General features: G+C 43.7%; 1 pseudogene across 1 annotated transcript; it reads right to left on the bottom strand.

Annotated features, from left to right (window-relative positions):
• Positions 1-4,598: 4,598 nt before the first annotated feature.
• LOC311128587 (ras association domain-containing protein 7-like) lies at positions 4,599-7,772 on the bottom strand (annotated as a pseudogene). Its single transcript has 5 exons — positions 7,670-7,772; positions 6,913-7,584; positions 6,428-6,696; positions 4,995-4,998; positions 4,599-4,795 (listed from the first exon to the last, which is right to left on the bottom strand). The product of its transcript is annotated as a ras association domain-containing protein 7-like (transcript).
• Positions 7,773-17,683: the final 9,911 nt, after the last annotated feature.

Genomic DNA, 17,683 nt, shown 5'->3' with positions numbered 1-17,683 from the left:
GATTATGTCACCTATAAGTTTCCTTTGGTTTTGTTTGCAGTTGTGTGTTGTTGTCCGCCGGTCCGCTGGTGATTTGTTATTGCTCTTTTGTATTTTAGTGTATTGACGCACTGTATGCGTAATCGTCCGCCTCCGTTGTTTTGAGGTCCGTTATTTTGTATTTGTCGTGTTTGACAAGTAAAGTCGGTTTGACTGAGCTTCTGTGTCCTGCGCCTGACTCCAACACCACATCCACATCAGCTCGTGACAACAGCCATGAAGAAGAAATTGCCTGTTTGTCTTTGCTGAACTTAAAAGATCGAGGGAAGAGAAACTTGTTAAGGAAATACTTTCTCTAATCTCTATGGAGGACCTTGATGAAGAAGGAAAGAGTCAGTTATATTCTTTACAACTAGAACTGGACCGAATGTATGAAGAGAGAGCAAACGCGGCATTTGTAAGATAAAGAAGGAGATCGTTGGAGGAAGGTGCAAAAAAGACAAAATACTTTTACAATTTAGAGAGAATAAACATAGGAATTTTACCTCTATTCATAAGCTTAATATAGATGGCAAAGAAAACGAAAACCCCAAAGATATTTCAAAATATGTTTCAGAATTCTATGGTAATCTTCACACCAGTAATGCCTTTCCTTCTAGTGACATTTCTGACCAAATCATTGATGATACCCAGTCTGGTTTTATGAAGGGCAGACATACACTACATGACCAAAAGTATGTGGACACCTGCTCGAACATCTCATTCCAAAATCATGGGCATTAATATGGAGTTGGTTCCCCCTTTGCTGCTATAACAGCCTCCTCTCTTCTGGGAAGGCTTTCCACTAGATGTTGGAACATTGCTGCGGGGACTTGCTTCCATTCAGCCACAAAAGCATTAGTGAGGTCGGGCACTGAGGTTGGGCGATTAGGCCTGGCTTGCAGTCAGCGTTCCTGGGGCATTGTCATGCTGAAACAGGAAAAGCCTTCCCCAAACTGTTGCCACAAAGTTGGAAGCACAGAATCGTCTACAATGTCATTGTTTGCTGCAGCGTTAATCTTTCCCTTCACTGGAACTAAGGGGCCTAGCCCGAACCATGAAAAACAGCCCCAGACCATTATTCCTCCTCCACCAAACTTTACAGTTGGCACTATGCATTCTTGGCAGGTAGAGTTCTCTTGGCATCCGCCAAACCCAGATTAGTCCGTCAGACTGCCAGATGGTGAAGCGTGATTCATCACTCCAGAGAACACGTTTCCACTGTTCCAGAGTCCAATGGCGGTGAGATTTACACCACTCCAGTCGACACTTGACATTGCGCATGATGTCTTAGGCTTGTGTGCAGTTGTGCGGCCATGGAAACCCATTTCATGAAGCTCCCAATGAACAGTTTTTGTGCTGATGTTGCTTCCAGAGGCAGTTTGAAACTCGGTAGTGAGGGTTGCAACCGAGGACAAGCGATTTTTACGCGCTACACTCTTTAGCACTCGGCGGTCCGTTCTGTGAGTTTGTGTGGCCTACCACTTCGCGGCTGACCCATTGTTGCTCCTAGGTCACTTACAGTTGACCGGGGCAGCTCTAGCAGGGCAGAAATTGGATGAACGGACTTGTTGTAAAGGTGGCATCCTATGACGGTGCCACATTGAAAGTCACTGAGCTCTTCAGTAAGGCCATTCTACTGCCAATTGTTGTCTATGGAGATTGCATGGCGGTGTGCTCAATTGTATACACCTGTCAGCAACGGGTGTGGCTGGAATAGCCAAATCCATTAATTTGAAGGGGTCCACATACTTTTGTATATATATTGTATCATACTAATTTGAGTGTGCCAGATTTACATTTACTATGTTACATCTACCCCTAAGTCCAGGTTGCTTAGCTTTGTCATCTTGAATTGCCATAGCCCCAGTGATTAGATTGACAAGGGTCGGCATGACTCTGGTTGTCCTTTAACCAGTTCTTCAATCACATTGAATCCAAGCAACGGCTCAAGCTCCATGCGACTCACTAGAAACGGGACCTGGATGGATAGGTTGGGGTCCTCATTCGCAGGAAGTTTACAGTGATTTCGACCCAACCATCAAATGGTATGATGTCTCCATTCAAGGCATACACATTTACATTTACATTTTAGTCATTTAGCAGACGCTCTTATCCAGAGCGACTTACAGTTATCGAACCCACAACCCTGGCGTTGCAAACGCCATGCTCTACCAGCTGAGCGACACGGGGGGCCACATCAAGTCTTCCCTCAGCTCCCATGAGTTCAGTGAGTGGCCTGATGTCATTCCCAGGTACAGTAGGTATCTGTCCTTCCAGGCACGGTCTATTATGCTAATTTGGGCCCCTTTATTGAGTAAGGCACTGGCTGCAAGTCCATTCATGTAACATTGAATCAGGCACTTCTTCCCTATGAGCTGGACTATTTTATCATTCTTCACAGCTGGTTGACTTGTTGAGTGTGAAGTAGAAGTCTTCCTTGGCCTGCCTCTCTTCTTGACACTGACTGCTTCTGTGGATACGCGTAGTGAGGCCATACTGCTGAGGTGCACTCTCTGCGCCTTGGCCCCTTGTAAAACATCGGCTTGGGACTGTTGCTGCGGCCCGGTCACTGGTCGTCCCTCCGCCATGACCGGCTCACTTTTCCCGAATGCTTGAGTTTCTTAAGACAGCCTAATGCCCTGTGTCCTTCCTCGTCACAGAAGAAGCAATGGTTTACAGTTTGGTACACCTTGTTCGATACATTTCACACAGCCGTATGGTGTCTCTCATTTCGGCCTAGGCGGCCTACTCGCGGAACACTGGCATGTGTGCTCTGGCTGTACTGGCTGTTTCAGGGAGTCTATTATGCTTGTTAGAGCTTCAACCTGTGCAGTTGTTGTATGGTGGTATTTTTGCTTTTACGGTCAGAGACCTCTTCCTTAGCATTAGTAACTTTACCATGGTCTTCCTCAAGCAGCACACTGTAAACATTTGTAGGTTTATGGCGGGTTGTTGATCCTAGCCTACGTTGCCTCTCGCTTTCATCATCAGTCATTTTCATTACATGCCTCAGTATTTCTTCATCACTTACTTGGTTGTCTGAGAGGAGAGGTACGTATCAGCTCCCTGCGAACATCACCATGTCTGTGCCCTAGTCCTTGCTACACTGTGTGTAGGAGTACACCTTGGACTGTCTCTGAGCTGTCAGCATTGGCTTGTTTAGACGTGAACAGGATGATCTGTTTGAGCCCTATAACCCGGTAGATTAACTGTTGTGGCGTCTCATGCTCGTTCTGTTTGGTGCAATTTTTGAGACTGGAGAAACCCCTTGAGCTCAGCTACTGTGATGTCATCCTTATATATATGCATGCCCTTGAAGTGTTATACCACCTGCGAGCACTGAGGTTAATGTCGAGTCACACAACACACTGTCTATCCACTGATGCAGCTAATGTACGGGCCTAGATAAGACCATCAATGGAATCTTTCAAATCTAACAATTTAACCATCCCCATATCCTCAGACTCAAGCAAAGGCTTACTATACATAAAAGCATTGATCAAATCAAAACAACCCTCCTCATTATACACATCAAGCTCTGATGGATCTTTGTCTGGTACCTGACCCACGGTGTTGGCGACCTTAAAGAGTTCCTCAGCCGACAGAACAAGCAGGCACTTCCTAATGTCGCACACCAGGCTCTTCCTCCTGTTGTCGACATGGCAACCTCTTCCTCTATCCCTCACGCAGGTACGCAGTCCCAGATGTCTGATTCACAGCCTCCGCTCTCACTCTGATGTCCTGGAACACAGCCTCAACTTCTGGTTGATCCCAGATGTCATAGAGCACTAGATCAGCTCCTAACCAACAGGTGGCACTGATCCTGGGCGAGTCCCCAAAAATCTGTTACAAATCCCAGGCATAGGACAGAGTAAACAGATAATAATTTGTGTAAAACAGGTTCTAGATAGCACCTTTTTTTCTAAGAGTGTAGGCCTTCATGAAATGTTGCACTGTGTCAATCAATTCATGTCCAGTTAAATTTAAAAAATGAAACTGAGATACATTAAGTCATCTTTATTGCATAGCGAGTACATCTTTAGAAAATGAATATTTCATAAAATATTTTAAAGTTAATATATACATTAATACTAGAATGTTGCATATAGTGTGTTAAAAGTCAACCAATCCACTGGCTATAGATTACACACACTAAACCTAGTCCTAATTCTAACCCTAAACCTAAACCCACAGCCTAAAATAGCCTTTTTACAAGTGAGGACTGGCACTGTCCTCACTTCTCAGAATTTTAGTTGGTTTACTATTCTTGTGAGGACTTTTGGTACTCACAAGTATAGTAAAACGTGTCCACACAAACACACACACACACACACAGTGCAATCAGATAGTCATCCAGACGCTCCCATGAGCTTTTTGCTGACAGGATGAGTCAGCAAGTGACATGTCCAGCTCCGCTCTGTGCTGCAGCCAGCGGTGTAGCTCCTCCCTCATAGTCCCGGGACCTCTTCCGGCTAAAGCCATTGGGAAAAGGTTATGTAGGAATAAATGTTCCAAACTGTTTGGCATGACTCCAATGAAACATGTCACCCGTGGCTATTAGCATATTAGCATACCTTCTAGCATACAGTCACAGTGTCAGTCTGGTCATCCTCCAGTAGTCCTGCTATGCAGAGGTAAGGCATGGCGATGGGGTGGAGGTGGGGGTGTGTCTGGTTGGGGAGGGGGAGGTCTGAGTAAGAGGGGGTAGGCGGAACACCCGTCTGCAGGATGAACTACTGCAGGTTACACTGCCTCAGCTCCTTGTTCAACTCTCCTGGAGGGAAGGGACAAGATGTCATGTTATTTCAGTGTCAAACATAGACAATTCCATGTCAACTTTATTGTTAAAGGGGCAGTGCAGTTAAAAACATGATTTTCCTGATTTTTTTATATGATGTTGCCACACTATGAGGTCGAAATAACACTCTAAAATTGTGAAAATGATGATAATGTAGAAGGATCTCATCTGATACTAGTCTGGTAATGAGGGTTGTAGACACATGGGGGAATAATAAACCAACGATTCAGGGAAGGATGAGCATCCAAAATACTGATAGGGCCAGTTTCCCAGACACAGATTAAGCCTAGTCCTGCACTAAAAAGCATGCTCAATGGAAAATGTCCATTGAAATAATGTTTTAGTCCAGGACTAGTCTTAATTTGTCTGGGAAACTGGCCCATAAGGAAGCGTAGGGAAAGGCAGCTGTTCTATTATTAACACAGGAAGCCAAAGGCAAGTTTCCATCTCTGGGTAGACAGCACAGGTGTATTCTACGGGTGTCCTCTCAAGCTCAATGACTCCTCTTCATTGCTCACCTGCTATGACAGGATACAGTTAACCCCCAGGCTGCCGAGTTATACAATGTACTCCCTCTGGGTTTACAGTGTCAGATATACAGAATAATCCCCCAAAAAGTTCTATAGAATGTGATACAACCATCGTCAAACAAAGGTCTATCCTAGGTTGCTTTCGCTGGGTTTAGCTCTTGTGAGACGTTTAGCAGTGAGTTTGACTTTGTCAGTTATTCTGTGTCATTGAACACAATGAAGGGTTTATAGTCTGAACGCTACACTCTTAGAAAAATAGGTGCTATCTAAAACCTAAAAGGGTTCCATAGGAGAACACTTTGAATAACCAAGTTTGGTTCCAGGTAGAACCATGTTGGTTCCAGGTAGAACCCTATTGGGTTCCATATAGAACCCTTGCCCAAGAGGGTTCTACATGTAACCCAAAATAGTTCTACCTGGAAACAAAAATGGTTCTACCTGGAACTAAAAAGGGTTCTCCTATGGGGACAGCCAAAGTACCCTTTTGGAATCCTTTTTTCTAAGAGTGTAGGATGAAAATCTGTATTTCAGTGGGGTGAGATTACAAAAAATGCATGTACATGGCATTATGGCATTTGTATGGAGTGAAAGATAGACCATTTGGGTATTGTATCTCCTATTCATTGTGAGAGCATCAGTACACTCTTAGAAAATAAGGTGCTATTTAGAACCTAAAAGGGTTATTCGGCTGTCCCCATAGGAGAACCCTTTGAAGAACCCTTTTTTGTTCCAGGTAGAACCCTTTTAGTTCCAAGTAGAACCCTTTTGGGTCCCATGTAGAACCCTTTGGGTTTTTACATTAAACCCAAAAGGGTTCTACCTGGAACCAAAAAAGGGTTTTACCTGGAACCAAAAAATGGGTCTCCTATGGGGACAGCTGAAGAGTGTAGGCTAGTAATCTTTGATCTAACACAATTGGACAGGTTAGACTTTCCACATAGGAGGGATTTATTGGCGAGACAAGGGAAATGGTTCAATTCCCATTGGGATCTTTATTAAGCTGTAACATAAGGCATCCATAGTAGGAACTAGGAAGTAGTCAGATCTCAGGAAAAACTTTTTATGTATTAAACTGTACCTGCAACTGTAATTCTGCAGTCTGCAATGCTTTCTCCGTCTCTGTCAATGACATGTCCAGCTCCACCCCCTGCTGATGCCGATTGTGTAGCTCCTCCCTCAGTGGTCCCAGGGCCTCCTCTTGCTGCGGGGTGCCTGTACGAGAGTTCCGTCTGTGGGACTCGACCCGAAAGTCCTGCCCCATCCTGGATGAATGGGTCTGGAGGTCCTTGAGCCGGAAGCTGTATTCATCCATAGAGGCGTAGAGTTGGCGCAGACGTCCGTGCATATCTGTATGGCCAATACAACTCGGTTTTAGTTCCTGGATGGTCCTACTGTATATGAGTGTAGGCCTACATATTCCTACATTACACACAGTATTGCTGCATAAGTTACTTGTGTAGGAGATGTGTAACATATACTGATATCCTAGGATATGCCTTCTAAATTGCCCCTGAGGGGATTGATAGTTGTATTGAAGTGACAGGAATTGAATGGACTACATACCCTGCTCCTTGTCCTTCTCTTGCTGCATCTGTTCCTCCCAGTACTCCCCATGCATCAGCTCTGCCTCATTCTGCCTCAGCTTTGTCTCCAGCACATCCAGCTCCTCCACTAGGCCCGGAGTCAGGCCTGGGACAGGAGTTACAGGCCTCCCCAACTCCCACACCTCTGCATCCCTTTCCAAAGCCACCAGCTGGGCCTCCAGGTCCTGTAGCATCTCCTGCTGCTGCAGCACCTGCCTGAAGACCTCCTCCTTGGACGGGTCGGACTGGGAGAGCGGGGGAGGGGAGGCGGTGGGGGTAGGGGTAGGGGAGACCAGGGACGGAACAGGCGAAGCCCTGGGCTCTGGTGAGGCTCTTGGACTAGGTGACCAGGCCTTGTTAGCTTTAGTCCTTCTGTGGATTGTAGAAGGACCAAGGTTGAAGGTGAGGGCCTTCTTCGGCTCTCGGCATCTGTGGGGCACGGGTGTAGGGTGCCTGGGCAAAGGATGGACCCTATCCAGGGTGGGTCTGTTAGGTCCGTCAGTGCTGGAGGGGCCCGTACGACGCAAGATGAACTGGACCTCGTTGGCCAGCTGACCCAGATAGGACAGAGACTCTAAGGGACAGTCATCAGCCACAAGCTGCATCTCTGTGCCTCGTAGCTTCTTGATGAGAACATAGCGACCCGTCTGACCTGTGGAAAAAACACACCAAGGCAGGAGTGAGATTGGAGGGAATAAGCTGATAAACTGTGCTCAAAAAGCTTTGAAATTACTGACCAATAGCCTGTGCGAGGGCGATGACCACATCCTGACAGGAAGTCTCCAGCGATAGGCCGCACACCACCCTGACCACGCCCTCCACCCACACCTTCAGCTCCATCTTGGCCTGTCAATCAAACTCAGAGGAACATGGCCACCACAGCATCCACCTGTGAGAGAGGAGGGGAAGACGTCAATATACTGAGTTCAAATAATAAACTATTTCACAGTAACAAATCAACCTATAACCCCTACTCCTAGGCGCAATTATGTCAATGGAGGAAATCAGTTCGTTCCTGTATTCCCTTAACTGGAGCTGAAGATTTCAACAGGAAACCTCACACTCTTCTCTCATGGAAAAAATGTGACCATCCAACTCTGCAATCCTACACCTACAGTCCTGTACCTGTCATCTGTGTTGACGCCTGACCAGAGAAGGCAGAACTGACCAGAGAGTGAGGCGAGGGCAGGAGGAGGTCTATTGTGTTAGATTCTCATGGTGTCAATATCCTGGTATGAGCAAAAACCATTTAAATGCGGATCTGCACCTAAGAATTTGACAGGAAAAAATGGCTTCCTACGTTGTAAACCTAGAGACAGGATGAGATTGGAAGAAGAGGAAGAGGAGGACACAAACACCAAGGCAGTCTAAGAATGTTGCTCCTCAAAAGGCCAACACCTCTCCATCACGATTGACAATTCCACAGTGTCCCCCTTCCCAGAGTGCAAAGAACCTTGGTGTGAGCCTGTACAACACCCTGTCGTTCTCTGCAAACATCAAAGCAGTGACTCGCTCCTGCAGGATCATGCTCTACAACTACTGTAGAATACAACCCTACCTCACACAGGAAGCGGCACAGGTCCTAATCCAGGCACTTGTCATCTCCCATCTGGACAACTGCAACTTGCTGTTGGAATGGCTCCCTGCTTGTGCCATCAAACCCCTGCAACTTATCCAAAATGCTGCAGCCCGATTGGTGTTCACCCTTCCCAAGTTCTCCCATGTTGCCCCGCTCCTCCGCACACTCCACTGGCTTCCTGTTGAAGCTTGCATCCACTACAAGACCATGGTACTTGCCTACGGAACAGCAAGAGGAACTGCCCCTCCCTACCTTCAGGCTATGCTCACACCCTACACCCCAACCCGAGTACTCTGTTCTGCCACCTCTGGTCTCTTGGCCCTCCCACCCCTACGGGAGGGCAGTTCCCGCTCAGCCCAGTCAAAGGTTTTCTCTCTCCTGGCACCCCAATGGTGGAACCAGCTTTCCCCTGAAGCTAGGACAGCAGAGTCCCTGTCCATCTTCTAAAAACATCTGAAACCCTACCTCTTCAAAGAGTATCTTAAATAATCCCACAGCACCCACTCCGCAGCACCCCTTCCTCCCCCCTCCCCCCCCACCCCCACCCCTTTACTAGCTCTGACTTGATGATAGCTGCTTTATTGAGGGAAAATGTACTTACAATGACGGAGATGTGTGGTTGTCCCACCTAGCTATCTTAAGATGAATGCACTAACTCTAAGTCGCTCTGGATAAGAGTGTCTGCTAAATGACTAAAATGTAAATGTAAACAACCCCCTGGGTGTTTTTCATTTCAAAAACGTTCATTTCAGAAACCCCAGGTACCCTGTTCACATTTCTTTCACAAATCTGACCACGACTGGATTAATACTACAAATTATATTAATACATTGGATTGATATAGTACTTTTCTAGGACCCAAAGACGCTTTACAATAGTAGTGAAAACAATATGAAGCTATTGCTTAACCTTCACCTGCACAGTCATTTAAGATATGTCAAAGGGAGTGAACTAGAGCAGAATTGAGGGAACAACTGCCTGGAATGAAATACAGCCCTCGTATCCCCCTTCTCTCCCCACCATGCCCTACTTTCCTCTCCCTTGAACTCTGTTGCTCTACATTCTATCTCTCTCTGAAACACAGAGGGAGACGTTTGATGAAGATTTACATCGTTGAGGAGAGAGAAAGAGAGAGATAAACAGAAACAGGAGAGACCGCTTTGGACATCTCCTTTCCCTATTAAAGACATTCCTAACACGTTTGTGGCACAAAGCACTGGTTTTATACACATGTTGGCACAGATTAATACACCATAAAAAATGGTGTTTCATTGTGGGAAAAACTAAAATGACTAATAGTTTTCATTTCAGGCTACACACAAATAAATGTTTGTGGAACCATAATGACCCAAAGAACCCCTTGAGCTCTTCAATGGTTCTTTACAGTTCACAAAAGGGTTCTTTGCTCTTTTAGTGCTAATTAAAATATTTTGGGGCGTGGATTGCGCACTTTTTACACATCTTTGAGTGAGAATGTCATTCCAGTTGATCTAATGTGTTGTGTTATGCCTTTACATATTATATATGTCTATGGCAGGGTTTCCCAAACTCGGTCCTTGGGACCCCAAGGGGTTCACGTTTTGGTTTTTGCACTAGCACTACACAGCTGATTCAAAGCTTGATGATGAGCTCATTATTTGAATCAGCTGTGTAGTGCTAGGGCAAAAACCAAAATGTGCACGCCTTGGGGTCCCCAGGACCGAGTTTGGGAAACGCAGGACTATGGCCAGTGATGATGTCTTGTGAAAGACTCACGTATGGCCTTGTGTCAATTGAGAAGAGTTGACTAAATCAGGCACTAGTTCTCAATTCACTCCTCAGGGACCCCCAGCTGGTCTAGAGGTAGCTCACTTGATTCAACTTGTCAGTTAACACAATAATAACACCTATGAAATTTTAACAATAAAATATGGCTGTGGTTCTTCAAACGGATCTACAAATAACCTTTGCGATTGAGGAAGGTTCTTTATAGAACCATTCTCCATAAAGGTTCTATAAAGAACCAGAAAGGGTTGTAACCATAGCAGAACCCTATTTTGGTACTATATAGAACCTTTTTGAATGGTTCTTTATAGAACCTTAGGAAATTGTTATTTATAGCGCCATACAGGTGCCCCTTTCAAAAAAAGGTTCTATATAGCACCAAAAAGGGTTCTGCTATGGTTACAAGCCAAATAACCCCTATCTGGTACTATTTAGAACCATTTCTTTTTAGAATAGTCGTCTTTACGACTTTAAATGTGCCAAAATGTCTCTGGGACATTTAAACATGTCCAATATTCTTGTATATGCACTGTCTATGAGGTTTTTTAAGTTAGAGATGCAACTGTTCAGGTAATAATTTAACATAGCTGAGTCTTTTGCCTTACGACAAGTCAGTAGTAGTTAGCCCAGATCTCTGACAGACAGTGACAGTGACAGAGTGCAGGGTAAATGCAGGATGTAGGTAGGATTTGCTACTCTCTCTCACAGGCATAAGGTTACAATGCCTGCTTTCTTTGAAAGGTGATACCACAGAGACACCACTACCACCACCACTGCAGAAACACACACACATGCACACATACATTGTTGAGTTTTTTTTTCTATATTTTACACACACATTGTTTGAAAAGGGAGGATAGCTCATTATTCAGAGTCCCTCTTGGAATAGAGAGAGAGAGAGAGAGAGAGAGAGAGAGAGAGAGAGAGAGAGAGAGAGAGAGAGAGAGAGAGAGAGAGAGAGAGAGAGAGAGAGAGAGAGAGAGAGAGAGAGAGAGAGAGAGAGAGAGAGAGAGAGAGAGAGAGAGCACGTAAGAGATGCAGGTATGCAGAGTTTCAGGTGTTTCCAGCCCCACCAGCTTCAGTAGAAATCTCCCCTATAATGAGTTGTCCATTTCCGAGGCGGAACTGAAGACCTGCTGGTAGGTTAGCTAAGTGGAGGAATGGAATGTAGCAATGATAGACTGACATTCCTTAGGGCACCTCCCCTCCTACACATACTGTTACCTCCACACCACACTGTCTGTTTACAAACACATCTCAGGAGGAGAGTATATGCAGTTCACTCTAGTTTAAACAGAGGTGGTTTGGTTTGACTATTACCTGAGATAAAGTTCAAGGTGATTGTTACAAGACATATTAATGTTTGTTTGGCTATTTGTATGTAAAGATGTAAAGTTTAAATTTGAGAGTGCAAATGTTATCAGATGCCAAAAAATGTAAAATAATCTAGGTTGTATACCTGCACACCAAATGAAATAGATGACTCTGAAATGAAAATTGGGAGAAGACTAGTGCTCTCCCACTAATTGAGTGATGTTGCAGAGGTAGTTGTAGGAAGCTATTTTTTATTATTATTATTTAATTATTCAGGGGAAACCCATTGAGACCATGGTCTCAATCCCAAGGGTGCCCTGATCCAATACAACAACCAATACAATGTAAAACAAAATCTCAGAGTAACCTCAAGAGTTAACCAACCCGTGAACGGATTTGGTAACTCATGTTTTTATACTTCAACAACAAAGTTAGGTAAGTTGGAAACTTGTGTAGTAGACAAAAAGGGAATAGTGAAGTGATCTACGGGTCTTTAATGAGGACCAGCCAACCTTTTGATACAGGATGCAGTGATGAGTATTAGAACTGTCACCTGTGATAAAGTGAAGGGCGCTATGGTAGACGGCATCCAAAGGTTTAAGAGCAGTGGCTGCTGCATTCTGGTAAATTGTGTCACCATAGTGAAGAACTGGCAGGAAAGTTGACTATACAATCTGCTTCCTACTGTTTAGGGAGAGGCAAGATCTATTTCTAAAAAAAGAAGCCCACTTTAAATCAGTATGTTTTTTAAACGTTAAATCCTTGTCAATCCAAAAGCCCAGATATTTATAGGCGAGAAACCGATCGATGGGAGAGCCAGTCAATTGATAAGTATGTAGTCCATCTAAAACATTTTTGTGAGAATGAAAGAAAAACATATATTTAGTCTTGCCCACAATAAGTACAAGTTTTAAACCAACCAGGGCATTTTGTAAGGAAACAAAGTCCGATTGCAGCTCTAACAAGAATCTGACACGCGTCAAATCAGTTTCATTGATCTTCTGATTTTGTGTAAGAATAATGTTCTTTATACAAATCTTTACAGGAGACCTACTGATCGTAACAGTTTGTTCAGGACTGATAGCTGTCACCCGCTTCCCTTGAAAAATAATTTGCCCTACAGCCAATTCTGTAGAATCAAAATAATTTGCAAAAAACTATCAGATTTCAAGGAGAGGGGTTACAAAAATGATCAGATTAATACTGCCATTGAGAAAATCCAAAACAAATCGAGACATGATCTCTTTCAAGGACACTCTCGCAAAAAGAAGCATTCTTGCGTTCTTACTACCTGCTATTCAAAGTGCTCTGAACAAATTAAGGGAATGGTTCACAAACATTGGCGCATTCTAAGATCCGATGACAGTATCAGCAATGTGTTTTCGGACCCTCCCTTGGTCGTATTCTCGCGTGGCAGAAATCTCAGAGATCAGTTGGTAAACTCTGATTTAACACCCCAAAATACCCCTGCACAATGTCTATTTGCGCCTCTACCGGATGGAAACTGCAAGTGTTAATGGCTGCGCTCAATGCAATGGCACTTACAAATGTAGATCCTTCAAACACCCCCAAACAGGGAAACAGATCCAATCAAAGGTGTTATCACATCCTTCACTAAGGCAGTTATTTATCTTATAACTTGTCCTTGTGGTAAAAATTATGTGGGTAAAACGAACAGCGAATTAAAAGTACGAATCTCGGAGCATCGTCGCACCATTAGGTGCAAAAACTCGACGTACCAAGTTGCAGCCCACTTTTTAGAAGCGAACCACTCGATTTCGACCATTCGTTATATCGGTATTGAACACGTCACCCTCCCTAGGAGAGTGGGTGACGTCGATCATTTATTGTTAAAACGAGAGGATGCCTGGATCTTTAGTTTAAAGACCCTTGTTCCCTTCGGTCTCAACGTAGACTTTGATCTGAAGCCATTCTTGTGATTATTGTGATTTTGCTATTCATTGTAAACGTTTGTAGGCCTATGTAGCCAAATTATATCTATGATCATATGCTATCCATTTATGTTTTTTATATGTTCTATTTATATCTGTAAATTAACCAATGATATCAAGCCATCCGGCCATGATTACAGACACCTGTGTGTGTCCTTTGACACTATATCAACTAGTGACCCGCAGTGTTTGTCATTATACCCTGATGAAGACAGCTTGTCTTAGATTATTAAATGATTGCATCTGAGCTCTTAGAGTGTGCAGCTCTCCTTTTCTTTTTCAAGTGCAGCTCTGACAACGCCTGGTCTACAGGTGGGGCTATGGCATACATAACAGTATCGTCTGCAAACAGATTAATATTACACGTTTTAACAGATAGACCAATATAGATCAATATTATTTATATGCATCATAGCTTATCTTCCCAGACAAAGAAGAGTACTGTATTAGTGGGCACTGAGTTATAACCATAGACTGACAACAACCTGAGGCAGAATCACACACACCCTTTAACACACACACATGAACAGTGATTTGCCATCATAAAAATAAGAACACTGTTTGCAAACAATACAGTAGCTTATTAATTTAATTACACCCATGTGATACAGCAGCTAACGTATGTAGGTTAGATGTTTCTAAATGCCACTTTCTGTGATTTAAAAACCTTTTCCAATATTGGCCCAACTCTTTGAGATAGACAATGTTTTGGTACGGCAGTCAAATTTGGGGTCAATTTCAACTCAGTCAAATAAGGAAACTAACACAACTGTAATTTGTGAAATGTTGTCATTATTTCTATTATTTCCAATAAAATATTCAAATGTATTCCCAGGTCTGGGTTTAATAGAGTTGACTCCAACCCTTGTTGAGAAATCAAAATTGCTCTTGTGAAAGTCTTACCTGTCTCCATTCAATGTTAGCCAGCAGCAAAAGCTCCTACACTCTGATTTACACCAGACAGAAGGAAGACAAACCTGTTAATACAACAGAGTTCGAGGTTTACTCTTACTTTCCCTGTTGGTTTAGGCTTCCTTTTAGTTGGTTGCCTGACTCTTCACTTCGATAAGTCCAAGTGGAAAGGATTTCCGAGCATACAAAAAGTCAAAAAGCTGTACGTTGAAATATGTAATGTGTAGTTGTAGCCCAGATTGGGGAGAGCGCAAGAGAGTGAAATGGTGCTCTGGAATGCAGCCCTCCCAGGCACACTGTCTGACTGACACTGGAACTAGACTGGTTCAGACTCTCTCTCTCTCTCTCTCTCTCTCTCTCTCTCTCTCTCTCTCTCTCTCTCTCTCTCTCTCTCTCTCTCTCTCTCTCTCTCTCTCTCTCTCTCTCTCTCTCTCTCTCTCTCTCTCTCTCTCTCTCTCTCTCTCTCTCTCTCACAATGAACTCACTCTGTGATCTAGCCTTGTTCCTCCTTCATTGAAGGTAGTAGCAAAGGGGAGTGTTTTCATTCTGACTAACACACACACACACACACACACACACACACACACACATTCCAGGCTTCGTTGTTGTGTATAATACCATCCTCCAGAAACCTTGATGGTAATTAGCAACTCTCCAGGTGTCCCCCCTCCCGCTAATGGGTCAGCCAACTGACCCTAAACAACACCAGCACTCACAACAAACAAATAGAGGCAAAGACACACAAACACACACACACTCACACAAACAAAAAATTACACACACTCAAAATAGAATGGACTGTCATCGCAAGTTCAATATTAATATGGAATGGCTTGATATTAAATGCAGTAGGACTTCAATGGTTTAAGTTGCAGGTATGGAGTGCCATGGATGCCATTGACCGTCTGAGGCAGAGGCTCATAGAGATGGAAGAGAAGGAAAGAGAGATGAGATAGTACAGATGGTAGAATACATAGTGACAGTTGCTGTAGGACTCTATAGCCCCTCACCTTTGACCTTAACATTAACCATATCTCTTCTATGTCTTGTTTTGACTTTGTTACAGATTTCAGAGGGACTTTGCTCCACCCTTTTGGTGTTTTCCCTGAGTGGGACCCCCTTCAGGGTTGGGCCCCAAGGGGTCCTCTTTTCACTGGAAGACACCTTAAGCCATAAAAACAAAGAGATGTCTTTTTTTTTTTAATGTTATTTGTGATTTATTAAACATTTGAAAAACAACTGCAGATCCTAATGTGATATTGGGCGTTAGTGCCTTTATTTGACCACTAGAGGGCAGCCTCTTATAGACTGAGGAACATGGATTACAAATCAGGAATCAAATGAAAGTCCATAGAATTAGGAATTAGAATACTAATTGAATAGGATCTCTATGTGAAAATCATTGTAGGAAGAATGCAAGTTTATATCAACCACTTTACCATAACAGCCCTGCTGGAATATAAGAAATTATTCCAAAGTCATAATTTATCAACCGTTTAAACAAATATTTACATACACTTACTGTTATTGTATAATCTGTAGCCTACAACTCACTCAGCTCTAACATGTAGCGAAATAGGAGAAATGACATTTTCCATTGCTCTTATTGAACCAGGGAATTGAGTAAAAACAGGAGACTCATACTGTAATTAACTGTCAGGATGGATGATAAATATACTGTGAGTGTATCTACAGGCGCTGTCCAGCTGGCATGTATGTATGTATGTATGTGTGTGTGTGTGTGTGTGCGTGAAAAGGAGGGGGTGGTGTCTAAAATCAACAGCTTGCTTGCTCTGATCGTTAAAACCGGGCCTTATCCTAACTTGGGATAGACATGACTGACTCACAGAAATATCCCATTGATTCAAATGCATGATTTAGGCTGCAAACATGTTTAGAGTTACAAGACTAGATCCCTAGCCCATAGATAGCCACTCCCTAGTTGACACTACTTGCTCCTGTTTCAGCCTCCATAGCTCTTTATATCACCTGGTACATACTGTACATACATACTGCATGCTATAATTATCTAAATGCTATAGCCTCATGGATGGCAAAACTAACTCTCTTCACTGCAGACCAGCAGGTAACCTTGGATTTGCCCTGATGTTAGTGGGAATCAGTTCAGTTTCAATAGCCTGCCCCTCACCTAGAGTGGCAGCTATGGCTGAGAGCGACAGCACATAGGTGACAGAGAGAAATTACCTGCCACCTAAAAGCCCGATTCCAAATCGACCCCTCAACCTTACCCCTTACACTGTATCCCATAGGCACCTGTGTAGATCTGAAATGGGTGGCTACACTGATTGGTTTAAGCATGGTGAAAACTACACCTAGCTTATTAGAGGACAAGGTGGATGGAGCTATTACCATAATGCAGAGAGAGAAAGAGAGAGAGAGAGAGAGAGAGAGAGAGAGAGAGAGAGAGAGAGAGAGAGAGAGAGAGAGAGAGAGAGAGAGCCTAACAGAACCTCTACCTGACAGCCTAGAGACGGCGCCCCAGGCTACACCAATCACAACAGAGTATATGAGCTCAGTGGCCAATGGGGATTCCCCGCTGCCTTTCACCTGCCACACCATTGGACGAAAAGTCAAAATCATCACCAACATTTGTCAAAAAGAAGGAAGTGCCTCAGGTAGTCTCACAGTTTCGACGTATTATGAATGAACATCTATTTTTGTACACATTAATTCTGCGTGGTTATAGGTTTAATTATGTGTGGTTACAGGGTTAAAACAGAAACAACTCAAAGGGTGAGGTTTAGGTATTAATTCAGAGTGGTTAATGTTAGGGCTATGGTTTGGGAATTATTAAAATAAAATTATTAAAAACTACGCGCTATTACCATGAAGGATTCTAGTGGCTTGCTCAAGCATTGTGAACTGTGGTGGCGCAGTGGTTTAAGCAGTGTGATTTGGCTCTGGGTATCACAAGTTCAATCCCAGTGCTGGACAGTTGTTTTTATTTTATTTTGTGAGTGCGAAGGAAGGCATATATCGACGTTCTGGGGACCTTTTCAAGCGTCCAATATTGCAGTCTCTTTCTAGTGATCAATCTGGAAGGACAGCTTGTGAAGTCCCCAGTAGTTTTTAACAAAGAGCTATGGTTCAAGTGAGAGGATTTGATGGGATGCTGTGAAGGCTGGCGTGAGCTGTTTTGAAGGGTCAGGTTTGTATTCCAGGTTTAAGCTCTAACAAAGGGTTGTCTAGTAGCTTTGCTGGAGGGTTTT

This window comes from Coregonus lavaretus (genome assembly GCF_964263955.1).
Source record: "Coregonus lavaretus genome assembly, chromosome: 4".
In the NCBI taxonomy this organism is placed as follows: domain Eukaryota; kingdom Metazoa; phylum Chordata; class Actinopteri; order Salmoniformes; family Salmonidae; genus Coregonus; species Coregonus lavaretus.
The sequence above is the reverse complement of the archived record's forward strand: the minus strand, read 5'-3'. Positions and strand labels throughout refer to the sequence as shown.